The 17,528-nt window shown below is 48.2% G+C and overlaps 1 protein-coding gene and 3 non-coding genes across 4 annotated transcripts in view; 1 reads left to right on the top strand and 3 right to left on the bottom strand.

Moving 5' to 3' along the window:
* The window catches only part of LOC121594241 (ecdysone-induced protein 74EF-like), a 188,682-nt gene that overhangs the window by 83,228 nt on the left and 87,926 nt on the right, over positions 1–17,528 (bottom strand).
* On the bottom strand, positions 4,615–4,697 carry Trnal-cag. Its single transcript has one exon. It is a non-coding gene; the product is annotated as a tRNA-Leu (tRNA).
* Positions 5,779–5,852, bottom strand: Trnan-guu. The gene has a single exon. It is a non-coding gene; the product is annotated as a tRNA-Asn (tRNA).
* Positions 8,698–8,771, top strand: Trnan-guu. Its single transcript has one exon. It is a non-coding gene; the product is annotated as a tRNA-Asn (tRNA).

Genomic DNA, 17,528 nt, shown 5'->3' with positions numbered 1-17,528 from the left:
AGGCAAATGGGTTAGGCAACTTTGGGCCAACATAGTTTGTGACGCGGTCGCGCCGTTTGAAACGCGTCCGACTCGATGCGAATCAAGCGATTGCGTAATGTGCGGCTTTTTGGTCGTTTTTTTTTTGGCGGAAAATAAATGCACAACAGTGCAACAGCAGCAGCAGCAGCAGCAACAAAAAAACAGAAACGAAACGGCAAGACAACATCATAAAAACACACCGCCATGCTTACCGTTTGGCACGCCGCTCGGCACAGCTGATTGAGTGCAACCTTGGAGCTCTCCAAGTGTTTCGGTGTTTTGGTTGCTGTTGTTTTGTGTGTGTGTGCGCGCGTTTTTTTGTGTGTTCATTTCAAAGCAGTTTTTTTTTGTTGTTGTTGCTGTGGGCCAGTGCTCCATCAACCGTGACCGGGCCTGGATTCGCTCCGACCCTCGCGCAAGAGGCTCTCGCTTCCGAAACGGTCACCCGAAAACAGCTGATTTCCTTCATCCGTGAAATGCAGCGACGATCCGTTCCGCTAAAGGCGGACTGTGGCGGACGGCGTGCACTTTGAGCAGGGGGTTGCGGCCGGAAAATCTCGAGGTGGCGAAACCCGCGCCAGCCCACGATCGCGTACCCACGCGATGCGCTGAACCGTGGTGGACGCATTGGTGCACGTGGAAATCGAGCCACGGGCCCTGGACACGGGCGACCTTGCCCTCGGCCCGGTACGTTGAACTGGACGCTTGGTGGAGGTTGGAAAATCCGAAACTCATGTTGAGGAAAAACACACACACACACTTTGGGGGCAGTGAAAAGCATGGCGGGAAGTAGTAGGCGATCGATTTTTAATGGTGTCAATCGAAAGGGAAGGTTTGTTTACTTGGGGGAGAGATAGGAACGAAGCAAAACGACCCAAAAGTAAGCAGTAACGAAGTAAAAGAAAAAAAATAGATCTAAAACAAAGCAAAGGAAACTAAACAACACAGTGAAGTGATGTAAAAACAACCAAAATAGTAGCAAAACGAACAAACAAAAAAGCCAAAAATCATAAAAAAGAGAGAGAAACATATCATCGATGTTCCAGGAAGATAGAATAACACACTGAACACTCAAATAACACAAAACATCAAAGAAACGTGGACCAATTCGGTAAAATGAACTTTAAAACATAAAAAAAACATCAACCATAAGTAGAATAACAAATGGCGCAACATAAAAGCTCAACCTTTCGCTGTTTTCATTCTTCATGCTTGAAATAAACCTAGCCAACGACCCAAAAAAGAAGACAAAAACGATTAAAATTAACTTAAAATCTCCATTACGACCAACAAGCACCAAAAACGCGAAAGTGGCAGTAGTTCATGAATCAAAACCGGCAAGACACAAAAACACATAATTATGCATTAACCATTGCTTTGGACACGTGTTATCGCAGCAAGGCTTAAAGGAGCGAATTACAGCACCGTACCCTAAAACCGAACCCCCTTTCTCCGTGCGTTAGCTCATTAGCTTTCATTAGCCACCAGGCCAGGTTGGGCATGGCCTGTTCCCCTCTCCCCGCTAGCTCAATCACATCTAGGCCGTTTTGTGTCCTAGTGCCGCTAAGTGACGAGACCTGCGCGCGCGCGAGATTCGTTACGCATCTCGCGGTGTGGCGCGGTGGTGCGTCCCGGGGCGGTGCTCCGAAACAGCGTAAAAGTAAAAAACCCGTTGGGTGACCTTCGCGCGAGCGATTGCTTAAGATGCCGGGGCCCGAAATAGCGGACAAGATCTGCCCGCACAAGCCTCCACAAGCACGGGTCAGCCTCGAACTCGTGCGTTGAACTGAGCGCTGCCCGCTCTCTGCTGCTGGAGCGGTTGATGGGGCGGTGTACTGCCGAAAATATGTGTGCCATTGTGTTAGTGGTTGCAATGGCATCTGTTGCTGTTTTGTTGTGCTGGGGGGGTAGTTTTGCCATTTGCGGGCTCACAGCTCTAGGCTCACCCCACCTTCGGTTCCCACCAATTTGGTCAGTTATTTTCGGGGGTTGGCCTAACTCTGTTTTTTTTTGTGTGTGCGTTGGACTGAACAACCTTTCCGATGAGTCTCGCTTGCATGGTGGTAGGCGCATGTTTCTGTAGTTTTATTTTTTTTGGCGATCCCCTAACCCTTCCCACACACACACACACAGACGCTGGTTGATCGTGTCGATCGTGTTTCCTCATCGTGTGGCCGTTGTTCGCCCGTTCGCCCCGGCGAAGATGTGAACCGGTTGTGTGAGAGCAGAGAGCTGCTGGAAAAGTTGAGCAACGTCCTGATGATGTTGGCTTTGCCTTTCCTCCAATCGCGCAGCAAACGATCGGGCGCGAGTCCATTGTGATGGTTCAGAGGCTCGCAAAAAAAAAAGCAGCAACGACACCGCCACACGAGAGAGAGAGAGAGAGAGAGAGGGTAGTGTAAAGCTCTGTTGTTTTCCGATTGCCATTGCTTGGGATGTGAAATCATGGCATTTGGTGGCACGGTTTGTTGTTGCGCTACCGTTTCCTTTCGGCAATAGATTGACGGATGAGAGCGCGGGATGCGGGAGAGAGGTTTTCATCACCGGTCGGTACAAACGTCAGCAACAGTCGAGATTGTGGTGCGGGGCCATTTTTTCCGTTTCCCAAGATCGCACCAAAGCGATCCGGTCATTCGGATGGTTCATGGCAAAATTCGGCGGAAATGTCGACACATCATCATGTCGGTGGTGTTTTGTTTTTCGGCGTTGATTTTCGGGGCCCGTTTGGGCCACGTTTGATCAATAGGCAATAGAATACAAATTCTTTTTCCATTGGTGGACAAGCACGCTTTGGGGTAGGATTTTGCAACCAAAGCCTGGATATCTTCCTTCGCTCGTCTTCTTTACATAGCAGCTTCATTCATAGGACTATGTGGAAACGTCTTCCGCTGTTTTAAGATACGCTTGGAGCGCACTTGCACTCATTAAGGTCTTTGAAGCAGCATTAAGCAGCTTCCTTCCCCTGATGATGAACGGTGATGAAGTGGGCTTTTAAGCTAGGCTCTTAAGAAAGCATAGCACAAATGGACACGTTTCGAGGAGGTTAAGTACTACCTTCGGTGCAGATGGCGTCCCCATCCCGACTTTGATGTGCGGTGAAACACAACCCCGCCATTCCAGATAGCGAAGGAAGTGCAATCGTCCGACCCGATCGGACAGGAGATCAGGAAGTGATCAGGTCACCCCTGGGCTCAAAACTCGTTCCCGGAGAGGTTGTGTAGCATCCTCCTTTAATTCCAACGCCATGAAACAAGATCATCAAACCGGACGGGTTGAGGCAAGATGTGACCGGGGGAGAAGGTTCTTCCCGGATGGAGGCTTGGCTCGGTAGGCACACGATAGACGGAGCGACATGTCTGCACGTTTGCTACAAAGCTTCTTCTTCAAAAAAAAAAAAGATCGCAGAATACGGACGAGAACGAATCTTGCATCATGTAGTGAAGATAATTTGTGGCTGGCTGGTCTCCGTCGAAGGATGTGCCGTTGACTTCTTGCCCGTGTACGTTGCCTATCCTCCTCCCCCCCGAGGGCAGGGACAGGAGTAATTTACAACTTCTTTGTCTTTTCACATTGGCGTTCTACGACTTCCGCGCGCTTGAGTTGAGCCCACCGTCTCCACACACAAACCGGAGAGACGCGAACCACGCAGCGGCTTTTGTCTGGGCCGCGTTCGCTTTTCCCGTTTTCCCTTTCAACCGGTTCGACCCCGGTGAGAGGGGGATGCCTTTGGTAGTTTCGTTTTATGGCCGTATTCGCGTTTGCCGCTGTAGGCGCGTCCCTTTTTGCAAGCGGAGCGGGGCATGGGAGCGAGCAAAGTATCATTAAATCGCTTATTACTCAATGCTACCGTCGCTGGTCTGCTGGAGTGCAAGTGGCTTCTTCGGTCTTCGGTCGCAGCGCGGTGGCTGTGGATTTCACGCTGTGGAAATGCACTTTGATATTTCGTACACTTCAATGTACGGTTTGCGATGACTCGAACAGCCGTAGACCGTTCTTCAGTTCAACGTCCCAGCAGACGGGGCGAAGGGGTGTATTGTAAAACGGAATAAGATTACATTATGTAACGCTACTGCTTGTCGTTGTTTCAAAAATGTAATGCTCAATCTAATTCCCGAGGACCGAGACCGAGATGCAAAGGGGGGGCACACACTCGTTTAACACAGTGTCCCTAACACGATGGATGGCTGTCGATATGATTTCTCAACATCAATTAACACCTTTATGCTGATGACTAGACGCTAGACGCGATGCTGCAATAAAAGTGTCAAGATACGATGCAACCGGCCAGAGGAAGACAAGTCCACAGGTGACATTGTGTGCGGAGGGATGATAAGGGCGGCCGGTCTAGTACAAAATAGCGGAAATAATGCGATACTGTTGTGTTTACTACACCCGCCACATGGCCTTGCCGGTGTCACTTATGAAATCTATTTTTATCAGAGATTTATTCAGAAGTACCCACACACACACATACTCACCCCCCGAAGGCTAGTGGCTTGTGATGCTGTTAGCAATGTTTTAAATATAAATAATCACACCACCCATGTGCTTTCGGGTTGTGTTGGGAAAATTAAAAAAAGAAGTTCCCGAGATTGTCAGAAGTGGGATTCGAACCCACGCCTTCAGAGAAGACTACGACCTGAACGTAGCGCCTTAGACCGCTCGGCCATCCTGACTTGTGTGCGTGACCCACGCCCGAACACGTCCGGGTTGGCTTCGCAGCAATCACCCCACATGCATGGTGGTTGATGTGCTCGCGGCGTTAGGTCTAGGCGCCGCCGCCGCCGCCGATGATGGCAAAGTTGCGATAAGAACGTGTGCACGGAACTCCAAACGGAGGCGAAATCTAAGCCAAGGTTTAGAGCTACTTCAACCACCGGGTACTCAAGGGGTCGCTCAATGGCCGTCGTGTACTGCACGCGCCTACCTCGATGAGTCTTCCTGTCTCGGGGTGTTTGACAGCAAAAGCAACACACACGCACTAGGAGGAGCAGTAGTCCCAAAGCCCCAGTGAGTCGGAAGTGTCGTTATCTAGCCTCATTTTGGGCCTTAGAACGTTTGCCAGATATAGAAGGAAAATATGGCATTCCATCACCAATCGCGGAGGGATGAAGGAAGTTGATATCAACACGCACGATGCTTACACAATACTGTGGGGGCTGTGGGTTGTTGCGTGTCTGAATCACGGTGCGTTCTTATCTTTGCCCAGTGTCAATTGAGGTAGCCCCGAGTGTTGGGTGCTATGTGTTGGAGGTTGCAAAGCGGCAGGCTTAAGTCAACAATTGCCGCGGCCCCTGTGGTTCGTCGTTCGGGTGTGTGTCAATCGGTATGTTAACAGGCTTCCGATACAAACAGGTGTCTAGGGCGTTTAAGGTTTGCTCTTCGTTGTGGAGTAGAGGAGTCAGCTGATTGCACAAACTGTCGTACGTGCTTCAAAGATCGCACCAATCTGTCTGAGTTTATCGGTTTGATATTGAATGGGTGTTTATGAATTACCTGGAAATAAAAGAAAACAAACCGCTGTAAGTTATTATGGCCGTTCTTGTGATGTGGCGTGAATGTTAGAGAATTAGATTGAGGAGGTGGTGGTGGTGGTGGTATTTTTCCTATTGAAGAGATCATTCCAATTGTAATAATTCCGCATTTTAATTCAAGATTACAAATGTTTTTCGGTGCATCTCAAATTTTCTCTGTTGTCTTTCATCGGAATTCATTCATTACTTCTTTCAGCACTGTAATCATAAAAAGTGTTTCCTGCGCCCCCGGGTGGACTCGAACCACCAACCTTTCGGTTAACAGCCGAACGCGCTAACCGATTGCGCCACGAAGGCGGTGAGAGAAGCCGCACACTAATCGCTTCAAATTTCACTTCTCATTCGTTTGAATTACATCCGATCTTGCTTCCGTCAAGATTATCGGTCTTTTATCACTCTAAGCTTCATCTATCACTCGATGGCGATGTAGCAATAGTACAGTTTGAAAATAAATACTCACGACAACGCGTGAATTTATTGCAAACAGTGCACACTCAGCTCAATTCTTTGTCGCTTTAAAACTGCCATAAAACTCACCAGATGTCACCGTTAGTGTCCCCATAAACAGTGGCAGTGGTAGAGACAGTAAATTCTTCCGCCAAACTACTAACCAAACACTCCATGACCTCAAAAACAGTGTAGTCTCAAAAATAGAACCGCATTTAACGTTTCCGTTCGACCGAAAGTGCCCAGGACGGGGGTGTCAGTGTAGTGGGTGGTGGGTGAAGAGATAAATATTTCCCCCGCCCCCGGGGGGTGTTTTTACCTGCCTGCAAGGAGTACGATTTGCACCGATGCATTAGACACTTTTTCTCCCATCTTGGGGTGATCTCTATACACAGGGGGAAGGGTGTACTAGCAGTGGAAAAGTAATTCCGGTAGCCGGAGAATGGGAAAAGAGTGCTGTGTGGTAAAGCAAGGAAAAAAAGAAAGCCCCACAGTAAAAGTGAGCGCGATGCAAGCTGGCAAACTCACCCATCGCCGCCGCCATCGCCTAATCGTAAAAGTGCACTCGCAGACAGCTCGCTGCAAATGCAATTTCACTTGTGTGTGCAAGCAGGCAAGCAGGCGGCATGCATGGGCGGAGAGAGAGAGGGCGGAAGGAAAAAGACCATCCAGAAACTAGGCCATTAGAAACTGCCGTGTGCATCAATTGCATCGCGCGCACAGTGCGCCAGGCCCTGTCATCAAAAAGGGCCCTGTTGTTTGTGTCGCTTCGGCTCGGGCGGGATGGGACGTACGAGATGAGTGAAGAAGGCAAGCAGACGGAAGTAACAAGGGGGTCGCAATGAGGTGGGACCGTTGATAGAGAGTGCTTTACTTCTGCAAATATTAAATTTAAGAATAAAAACTAGATTTTCTTAACGATCATAGACGTAAAAATTGCTTTGGTGTACGAACAATGTGCACTTGAGACACAGCTGTGGCACAAAGTGACACAGAGAAAAATCAGCCCAACCCGTTCCGCAAGTGGAGAGAAGGAAAGAAGATTTTCCGGTTCGATGGGTGGTGTGTGGAATATGGCTTCTTGTCCACGACAAGGTGGACAAAGTCGGGATGCGCGTTGCGGGCAAAAGGGTTTCATCTTCCCTGCTGTTTGATCCGGTTTTGCTAGACCGGTAGCTAGACCTTCTTTCTGCTAAAATATATGGCTGTGCGTGTTTGTGTCAGTGTTTCACTTCCCTCCCCCACCAAAGTCAGCCTAATCAACCGACCTGCCCGATGAAGCGGATTTTCCTTTCTGCCAATGTGCGTGTCGCACATGTTTGCCCTCTAAGCATGGCGATTTGAAATTGAAAATCATACCAGCTGTCTCCCTCACACCCCATTGCCCACACGAGCCTGCAAAACCTCGGCGGCAGCAGGGATCGCTGCTTCCATTATTGCCCGTTGTGGTTTCGATTTCATTTCAAAGTCTCCATTTCCGCTGGCATTGGGGGGGCAGAGAGTGGAGGAAACAGGTTTCTCCCCGGCTAGGAAAAGCGCATATCCGATTTCTCGGAAGCGACCGTATGCTAAATCCTCGGCATTGGGGGGTTTGTGGTCAAACACGGTGGGCGTGGGTACGAGGTGAAAGGAAAATTCTACCTTTTTGGCAAAATGTTTTGTAATTCCAAACTCAAACAAGTACCACCCGAACGAATGTCCTGCGGGTACGTGTTACAATATAGGGAGGATTGGTGGTGGTGGTGAAGGTGAGAGGAGGGCCTAGGTAACAAGGATCGTTTTTCTACGAAAATCTAGTTACATGCAAATGTCATGCTTTGCCGTTTGCGGTGTAACTGGAGGAAATGTTGGCCGGATCCTACTCAATGGAGTGGCTTTGCGAGTTAATTTGAGTAGTTTAGGGCGGGTGGCTTATAAAAAGTACAACAATATATTAGTTATTTAATTAAACTGTTCTGTTGAAGTCAGTTTTAAATATCATTTCAATAGACAAACTTTAAACAATTTGTTCATCATGCTAATATCACACCAATCAGGCCTATTTGGCTACCCCGTTCAGGGACTTTCTTCATTGAGCGGGCCCAAAAAAAAAAAGAATACAACCAGCTAGAAGGTAGCTTCTATTTCAGTACAGCACAGGTGTTTGCTTAGTATCGGGGCAGAGCAAATTTAACGCTCGTTGAACATTCTTTCCTATCCGATTGCTGATAAGTTTGATTTGATTGCACGACACGGTGCCGGTGCTGTATGTTCGGTAATGTTAGCACAAAGGTATGATGTGTACCGTGCGGTACAAAAAGGAGGGGTTCCCCTACCTTTCCCCCTTACCGGTTTGCCTATTGAAAGTGAATACATTTAATTTCCTCTATCTACACCTTGCTGAGACGGACTGGGGGAGGTGGGTTTTGCAAAGATTCATATTTCGTTCCGGTTGGTTTGATGTTGTTGCTGCTATCTTTGCTTTCTCCCTATCTCGAGTCACTCGAACGGAGGGACGCTGCTTTAGCGACAAGATGCTGTTCTTTTCTCACATAAATGTCTAAAATGTTACTCGATTCGATGGTTTCTTATTCTATTTTTGAATTCAAACTGTACAAACGAACGGAAAGACTGTTTAATATCTCATCCAGAACGAAGAACGCGAGCGGCGCAAGTGTCGCATGTGGTTCGTACGCAGTAGCACGACAGCCACATCGCCTTCGTGGCGCAATCGGTTAGCGCGTTCGGCTGTTAACCGAAAGGTTGGTGGTTCGAGTCCACCCGGGGGCGCAGGAAATACTCTTTTATTATTAAAGAAAAGGAAAAACGCGCATGCAAATTAAACATTGACGCGAGGAGGAAAGACTGGGATTTGTCGACAATAAACAACTGTTTTCTATTATAACTGAATGATGTGATACTATGTTGATTATGTTGATAGCTTTGTCAAACTGGGAAGATCGCTTTGAACATTGCAAATTGTATGCTTGGAAGTGTGGACAAGGCCGCGCGCTATCCCACCCTCCCTTAGTGTAAGGTATGTAAATTATTCCACTGAAACACACACGTTAACTGTGACGAAGCGGGAGGGAGCCATGTTTGCGCAACGAATTCGCACGCCCCCCGGGCGGCAGGAAAAGTTCCTCCTTCTCGCTTCTACTTTGATACGCGCTACTCCACCACCTACTCCCGGATGCGTGCGACTCTAGGCCGGCTATCGAGAAGAAGCGCGCGCGCGTTAGGGCATAGTAATAGAGAATGCGCTTTCCCCGTGTGTTTTCCCTTTTCGCTACCGTGTACGCACTCGGGGTACTACTACAATTTAATGAGACATGTGTGTGTGGTTGTATCGGCTAAAGATCGCAGAATTCATCTCATCATGGATTGTGGCGAGCGGGCGGATGAGGTTGGGTGGACCCGGCGCGTCCGTCGATGATGCATCTTGTGCAAAAAACCTGGCGAGCAAAAAAGGCGCTTATCAGGAGAAACTTGTTTTTGTGCTTTTCACTTTCTTGGTTGGCATCTTCAGTATATGGATGAGATTGATACGAGGTTTCACCCGTTTGTAGTACAAAGAAACAACTAGCTCAGCATGCGGTTTGGTGTGCATTGACAAAGGAAAGAGACCGATTTAAGCAGGTGTAATTGATAGCTATGGTGCGTTATTTTTCATTTCCCTCCATAGAGGAAATGGCAGTTTTTTTTAAACTCAACAATGTTCAAGGTTACACTACGCCCGTTCTATATCTTCCGCGAAAAATCACCTCATTTTGTATGCCACTTTTTTGTTGTCTTTTTGAGTACGATAACACTATTCAGCAGGAAAAAATGCCGAAAGGAAGTTGAAGTGATGCCTCGATACGATTGTTTGACGTGAAATGAGCACGTTTTTTCTCGCTGGCTGCTGGCCGATCGTATGGTAGATTACTACTTCTACTATTATCTTTCTTCCCGATGCACCTGCAATCTTCATGCGTATGCAAAACTTGGTCTTGGATAAGTACAAGCTCATCAAAGTCATCCACAGAAGACAGGTTGTGTGAAACGCACACAGTACGTCATGCTCCAGCTTTGCACAACTGTTGAGGGCGATCATCCTTCAGCGGTGATGCCCACTTGACAAAACGAGTTACTACTCTCTTTCGCTCCCTCTTCTTCCAGTGGCTTGCAATGATCATTATGCATTGCCAGAGGGGTTAATTTTACGGTTCCTGCCTGGTCTCGAGACCATTGCTCATCGTCTTGACCAGATTTACGACGACTCGAGCTTCGAGCTCCATGTGAAGCATGTACTGATATGCATGAAAAGCGATGGCTCTCGAGAGAGTGAAACGAGGGCAGGTCCGTTCGCCTGGTTTGATGGGTACAGGAAGTGAGATGATTATCCATCCTGCTGGATACTTTCCAGTGAAACGAATTTAATGCTAACCTAGGCCCAATAAGCTCCATAAATAAAACCAGCCTCAATGCCACAGTTGTTTTGCCACAAAGCGCTCAAAACAAATGCCACTCAAAGAACGTTTTCCTGAAACGCAATAGGAAAACCTTAAAGGACATGAAGTGTTGCATCATCTTTGTTTACAAAAGCGGGCTACGTGAAGGTAGGTTTGATGGTCTATTTTTTTCTCTTTCCCTCTTTCCCAGCTTATGGACATCTAACACCATTGAATTTGGCATTGGCGAAAGGTGTGCTTAGTACCGCTTTGGTCAGATTGCAGCCGACCGGGGGTTGATTGACGGTCAGATGTGTGTTTTTGGTGTTCCAAAAGACACACACACACACACACACACACACACACACACACACACACACACACACACACACACACACACACACACACACACACACACACACACACCACACACACACACACCACACACACACACACCACACACACACACACACACCACACACACACACACACACACACACACACACACACCACACACACACACACACACACACACACACACACATACACTGCCTTGAACAAAATGTTACTGCGTCATGGTATATATTTTCGATTGTTTTCGTAGCTGAAACAACGGCCGATTTTTGGGGTTGATTTGTTTCGATGGAATGGATCAAGCTCTTGAAGTTCCGTTTTTACAGAGAAAATCATGAATTCTTTATAAAAATATCTCTAAAATGGGAAAAATCATTCCACGACAAACATTAAAAATGCATTGCGTGAACTGTGTGTTGATCCTTTCTTCGTAAACAATTACTCATAAGCTGCTCGCACGTATGGAATATGTCAAGCTGGACACACGATCCGCTTGTTTACCATTTTGCAAACAAAAATTCCATCAGCAACACCGCAAACGGGAGCGACAGAGATAGAGAGCGAGAGCGAGAGAGACAAAGACAGAGAGCGCAACGGACGGGCGCACTACACCTTTTCTGTGTCAATGTCACGCCTGACGTTTTGGTGCGTTGCGTTGCGTTTAGATGCCCGTGTTTAGTCGGCCGATCGAGCAAATGACAGGTGGAAGTAGTAGTAGTGGCTGGTAAGTGCACCAGCAAAGCGTTTGTTTTTTGTGTTCTGTTTTGGTTACCCTGCCCGAGTATGTGTTTTGTTTTTTTTTTTTTTGGAGTGGGCGAACAAAATGGCTCTCTCTCTCTCTTTCTCTCACTCGGCCACTCTTCTTGGGTGCTTGTTTTTTTGCGTCCATTCGTTCGAGATTTGGGTGCTCTGTTGATCGAGTAGTAAGCGGGCACCCGCACCCGCGAGGGGTGTTTAATGAGCATTTTTTTTTTTTCACAATAGCTGCCCTCCCGTGTGGTAAGCGATCGGAGTGACTTCATTGCGTGTCGTTGCTTATCCAACGGGGAGTGCGCGTTGCGGCCCGTTCCCGTCCCGCAGCAAATCGATTAAACGAACGGTTCGTGGTGCATTTACACCACAGTTTGCAGCGGTGCAGCAACGCCCGGTCCAAGGTGGGGTGCACTCTCACCTTTATATATCACCCCCTCGTCCCTCCCCCCTTGGATGGTGCGTGAACGCCATACGTAAAACACGCACGGGAGTGTAATCGAGTTCTTATGTTTTGACGCGCGTATGACGTAAGACGTAAAATCGGCCCCGGCTTAGGTGTCGTTTGCAATACAAAACGAAAACAAAACAAAAAAGGGTGTAGGGATGGGGGGGGGGGTGAAACCTTCGCTGAAAAACGATTGGAAATTTCCACTAGCCCCTCTCCCGGCCAGCGACCGTTTGGGAGGGAGTGATGGTTTTTGGGACCGAATGACTGATCGAACCGGTGTCTCACGCCCGGGACAATCCGGCCTGCACAATGAATGGTAATTTTAGAGCCCTTTCTGTTCGGGGGAGGGTGGTTTTTCCCCTGCTTCTTTTGCTTCTGTTTTGGCATTGCGTTGCTTCATCTTTATATTCGTGCTGCTTTACCGGTGCTGCGTACGGTCACGTGTACCGTGCGCCTGGTGACGGCGGACAAGGACGGAACCCATCGTAAGCGTTGCAGGGAGATCAATATTGGCTGAAGATGAGTTTCGCTCATCGAAATGTACCGGTTTAGTAAGGAAAATTGAATAAAATATGATTTTGACCAATTTTTTTGATAATTTTTCTTAAGCTTAATCGCATCAATGTCTCATCAACTGTCTTTCCTTTATAATTTCGCTTTCATATTCTCAGTTTCGTTGAATGTCTCCGTCACCTTTCTTACCAAACACCTCCCAGTGCAACACGCAACCTCCTCCCCCTGTGAGTGTGTGTAAATAATGGACAGGAAAAACTTCGTAAACCCCACCCAATACAATGAAGTTGACCGTTATCGGCGAAACGCGTTCGGGCAATTATCAGACCCCTTTCGGGGGGAGGGTGCAATAGCTCCGGTTTACATTTCCGGACCTTGACTGAAATACGGTGGTGCCCGCTGCGGTGCTCACTTGCGCACGTTTGCACTCTCGACGCCCGACACTCGTATCGGGGTGTTGCATACGCCGGACTGCATTTACCCCTCTCTCTTTATGTGACAGTGTGTCGGAGAGAGAAAGAGAGAGAGAGAGAGACGATAGGGTGTTGCATTTACAGCCCCGAAGATATGTACGGGCGATGGTTCAGCGTGGTCCGCTCAAGCCCGTGGCAACGCGGCGGTGGATCGTATCTTCCGGCGTTGCGCACATTGCGTACATCGAGTGGGTAAACAAGCATCACCCCCTCGCCCAACCCCTTTTTGGTGTCACCATGGGCTGTATGGAAAGGTGGAAGGGAAGGTGGTGGCTGAAAGAAAGAAGAAATTCTTCCAACGGAGCAGGGCAGCGCTTCGATACGATCCTCGGGGCAGCATTGGAGTTGCAGCAGGGAGTTGCATAATGCTGCCGTTTGTTGGTCATAATGTGGGTTTGGTAGAGTGAGTGTGTGTTTTTTTGCTTCTTTATTATCATTCATGCTCAGCGCACATACTGCTGCCCTGCCACGGAGAGATTAATCCGACCAGACATGGAGACAACTTGCGCTTTGCGCGCTTGCGGCTTGCGTGACGCTTCGGTACCGCACACACAGACTCGACCAAACCACCGCCGTACGCATAACTTATCTCCGGTGGCCTAGATTTTATTATACGCAACGAAATCGATTGGCCTCGACCGATCGAACTGGCAGGGAGGGGGGGGGGGGGGGGGGCTGGGGTGGCGAGTTGTTTAAGTGGTTTCCGATTCCGATTCCGCCGACGACCGACTACTTGAGATGTGTGTGTTTTTTCTGTGTTGATGGGGATGGGGAAACGGAAATGAAAGCAAAGCCTTTGCCGGAAGCCCCTTGTGGAGGTTTAACCAGATCACATCCGACACTGGGGGGATGTGGTTGATGGGCGACACACTTAATGCAAGTAATTGAATTATTCGACTGGAGACATGTGTCCTATTGGCACAAAATGGGATTTAAATTCTTCCAAACTTACTCAACCGGAGATCCTTTGGGAATGGCCAAAAAGGCCTTTGAAGTGAAGCGATTCTTACCTGAAATGAAAAGAAGCAAAGAGAGGAATGATTAGTGATCTTATCAAATTAGAACTAGTTTCCTTTTAAAGTAATTAAAAAGGATTTTACAGCAATTCTTCCTCATTGCTGCATGGAATGTTTCAGGTTTGAGATGCTTTTCTGCTTTTCCTTTCTGCCACCGTTGCCCTTGAATGTATAACACCGCCTTTAACGGTTTCGCAATACATATTTCACAACCAGCCCACGTATGTGCTTCGACATTTCGACCCCCCAAAACAACATGTCCGTCAGATGGGAATCAAATTTGGCCAACCCCCCGTTGCAGAAGCGAAGTCACTTGCTGCTTGTGATGGATCGGAAAGCCTTTCCCTTTTTTTTTTTTGCAAATGAGCGGAGGGTGGAAATTTAATTATAGCAACTTTCCGTATCGTCTCGGAATTTGGGCCCAATTTCTGGGGTTTTTTTTCTCTTTCGTTTATCGCCCCTCGTGGTAGAACATTCTTGAATCGATAATTGTTGGCTGCAAAGCCAAAAAGGGAAACGGGTTGCCAATGAGATGAATGGACTAATTTTATTGATGTGTTTTTAAGAAACTGTGTCTTCGTTCACAGGAATTTGAATTGAGTTTTATGGGAAGATGAAGAATTAAAAGGAAACTAAACATACATCGATTTGTGTTCTTGAAAGTCTCCACTTTTACAGCCTAAAATAGGTAACTTATTGTGGGTGTTTTGTGTAATAATTTCTGTTTGAATTCATTTAACGTACATTTCGGGCAAAGCTTCCCTCTTCGCAAAAACGAAAACCCTCATACAGGGTTTCCCACGATTTATTGGTCAGTTCCCATGATTTTTTGGTGCGTTCCCACGATTTTTTGGTCGTATCCCATAGATTTTTGGTTCGTTCCCATAATTATTGGTATTTTCCGATTGGATATCAATACAATTGGACCAAAAAATTCTGGGAAACGACCAAAAAATCGTGGGAACGCATCAACAAAATATGGGAACCCACCAAAAATTGATGGGAACCGACCAATAAATCGTGGGAAACCCTGTAATACAAAGTGCATTGCAAGAAAAGCGCACACACTCACACACAATGCACACTGCTGAACATCTTCCACCCTTTCGCATGTGTGCAACGAATCCGCTTTGCCCGTCCCCAACCATTTACACTCCCTGAAGCATCGAAACGACGAAAAACGCTCGCCTTCGCTCCCTCTTTCTGTACGTAATGTGTGCCTGGCGTTGCCGTGGTCTGGAATGATTATGGGAAATGGGGTCCCCCCGCCCCTCTCCCCCTAGCACCGCGATAAGCACTTCCTTCGCTTGCCTCCCGAAACTGGGGTGGGATGAAATGAAAATGGATTTCGGGTGGACCGGGCGGAGGACCTGTTCTAGTACTGTTGGTTGTGTCTGCTGTGTCGTGCAAACAGAAGCAGCAAAGGCGCACGGCATCTATTTGCGCATGAAATCAAAATCACAACCACCACCACCACCACCACAGCTCTCTTTGCTTCCTAACCCTTTATCTGAACAGAGAATGCTTGTTTTGTTTGGGTGTATCCCGTAAGTAAAGGATTTAGCCAAAAGGGGAATAGGACGGAGAGCTTCTACACGAACCCAACGTAAATGGTTCGATTGGAACAAGGGGGGGAGCGTACAGTGCAAATCCTTACAACGGACAAACGGGCTCCAAATCCAACGCCACGCCACCCGCCGCCACCAGGGAAAACGAGCGAACGCAAACGAGCGGGAGGAGCAGGAAAGCTTGCAGCCAAACTGCAGACAAAGCAGACGACTCCCCGATACCCGGGATGGTTTGAGGGTGGGTTTTTTTCGGTGGGGGGGGGAGGGTTGGGAGGGAAAAGGTTAATGCACCCCTAAAAATTGAAACGTCTCCGTCGAGCGTTCGCGTTGGTAAGGTTGGTCGTGGTTTCGTGAAGGACGAAAAGGACGGCCCAGGAATGGTTCCGACCGCTCGGGCGCTCTCCCGGCGACGAGATCAGGCGAGAGATCCAAATAATCGAGCTGAGGGAAGGCAGGCAGGTAGGATGGGCAAGGCAAACGAAACGAAGGGGGAAGCATGGATTCTGTTTTCTCGTTGAGTAATAAATGCTTGAGCAGCACCCCCGAAAAGCAAACGAGCGCCAGCGCGGTATCGGGATGATAAGGACGAGAGTTTATTCGAGCTTGGGCGCTTGGGCAGAGCGTCGTGGTGGTGGTGTTGGTGGTGGTTCAGCATGCTGATGCTGTTGCAGCTCGAACATCTTCACCGAAAACGAGACGCCCACAGACGCCGGGGCCCCGTGGAGCAAGTGTAAGTAAATGCTTCATCCTTCCTTCAATCCAAAATAGCATCAACCATTGCGAGGAATAATGCAGGATTCACACGGTGGTGGTGCGACACCCACCCAGCCCGCCCAACCTTCCCATTGCTGCAAGCAACTTTCACTTTACCCAACCACCACGGGGGAGATGGGGGGGCGTGCATGGGAAAAGCTTTAACGGAAGTCGTCCCTTTCTTTTGCAAAGTTTACGCTCTCCCCGGCAGACGGCGACGGGCCGAAAAGAAAACGGCGGCCTCAAGAAGAGGGAAAAAGGACGCCAAGACGCTCGTGGGAATGGAGTGGAATGAACGAAGCCAAAGCAGAATGTATGCTTCTAGTTAGTGGGTAGCACGAGCAGGCGAAACGGAAGCACTGAAAAGCAGGACGGAACGACGGATTCAGTCGGAACAAATGAACACAAATTGTCGGGATCATGGCACGCTGCCAGCTTACGGTTGGGATGGCAGCGAACAAGCAAGCCGGCAGCTAGACGAAACGGCACAGTAGGCGAGAAGATGCGATTTATTGGACAATATTTTGAGGAATTTCGGAAGAGAACGGTTGATACAATTTATGAGAAGGAAACAAGCTTAATTTAATGATTTTCCTCAAGGTTTCAAATGTGTGTTTTGAGAAGAGAAATACTAAAAAATCAAATGAGAATCCTATTCCCATATCCAACTGGAAAGAAAAGTCAACGCTCATAAACGTCCTTCAAACTTCCCACCAACATCGGCCAGGAAGCCCGGTTCTTCCCTTGTTGCTTACCAAACTTTTCCCTTTCTACCGCAATACTCGCTACACCCGGCAACACCCGGGAACGAGAAAGCGAGAGTTTGATTGAAAGCGAAACAAGCACTGCGCCATCTTTATGCGAAACAAACATCGTCCGCCTTGGGTGGCAAGCAATGGGAACCGTGCACCGAACTCTGCGCGTCCTTTTGTGTCCCTGAGACGCGGGAGTAACAGTTTTTTTTCCTTCTTCCGTTCTCCACACGGCACGCAAACCCCTGTGGCAGTGTGTGGTCCTTCGGACCGGTATGCGAGTGGAGGAAGATGGCCATAGACGACCCGGTGCTACGTTTTACAGCAATCGTCATCGGTCCCCGTCGGTGTTCTGTTGCTGTGTGTTGTGCTACAAAAGCGATAAACCGTCGCAATGGGAAACGATCGGGAAAAGGACGAAGGCAAAGAAGGACGTTTGCGATGGAGAGCTGGATAGTAAAACTAAGCAAGGGCCTGGGAGGAT

This window comes from Anopheles merus, chromosome 2L (assembly GCF_017562075.2).
Source record: "Anopheles merus strain MAF chromosome 2L, AmerM5.1, whole genome shotgun sequence".
In the NCBI taxonomy this organism is placed as follows: Eukaryota; Metazoa; Arthropoda; class Insecta; order Diptera; family Culicidae; genus Anopheles; species Anopheles merus.
The sequence above is the reverse complement of the archived record's forward strand: the minus strand, read 5'-3'. Positions and strand labels throughout refer to the sequence as shown.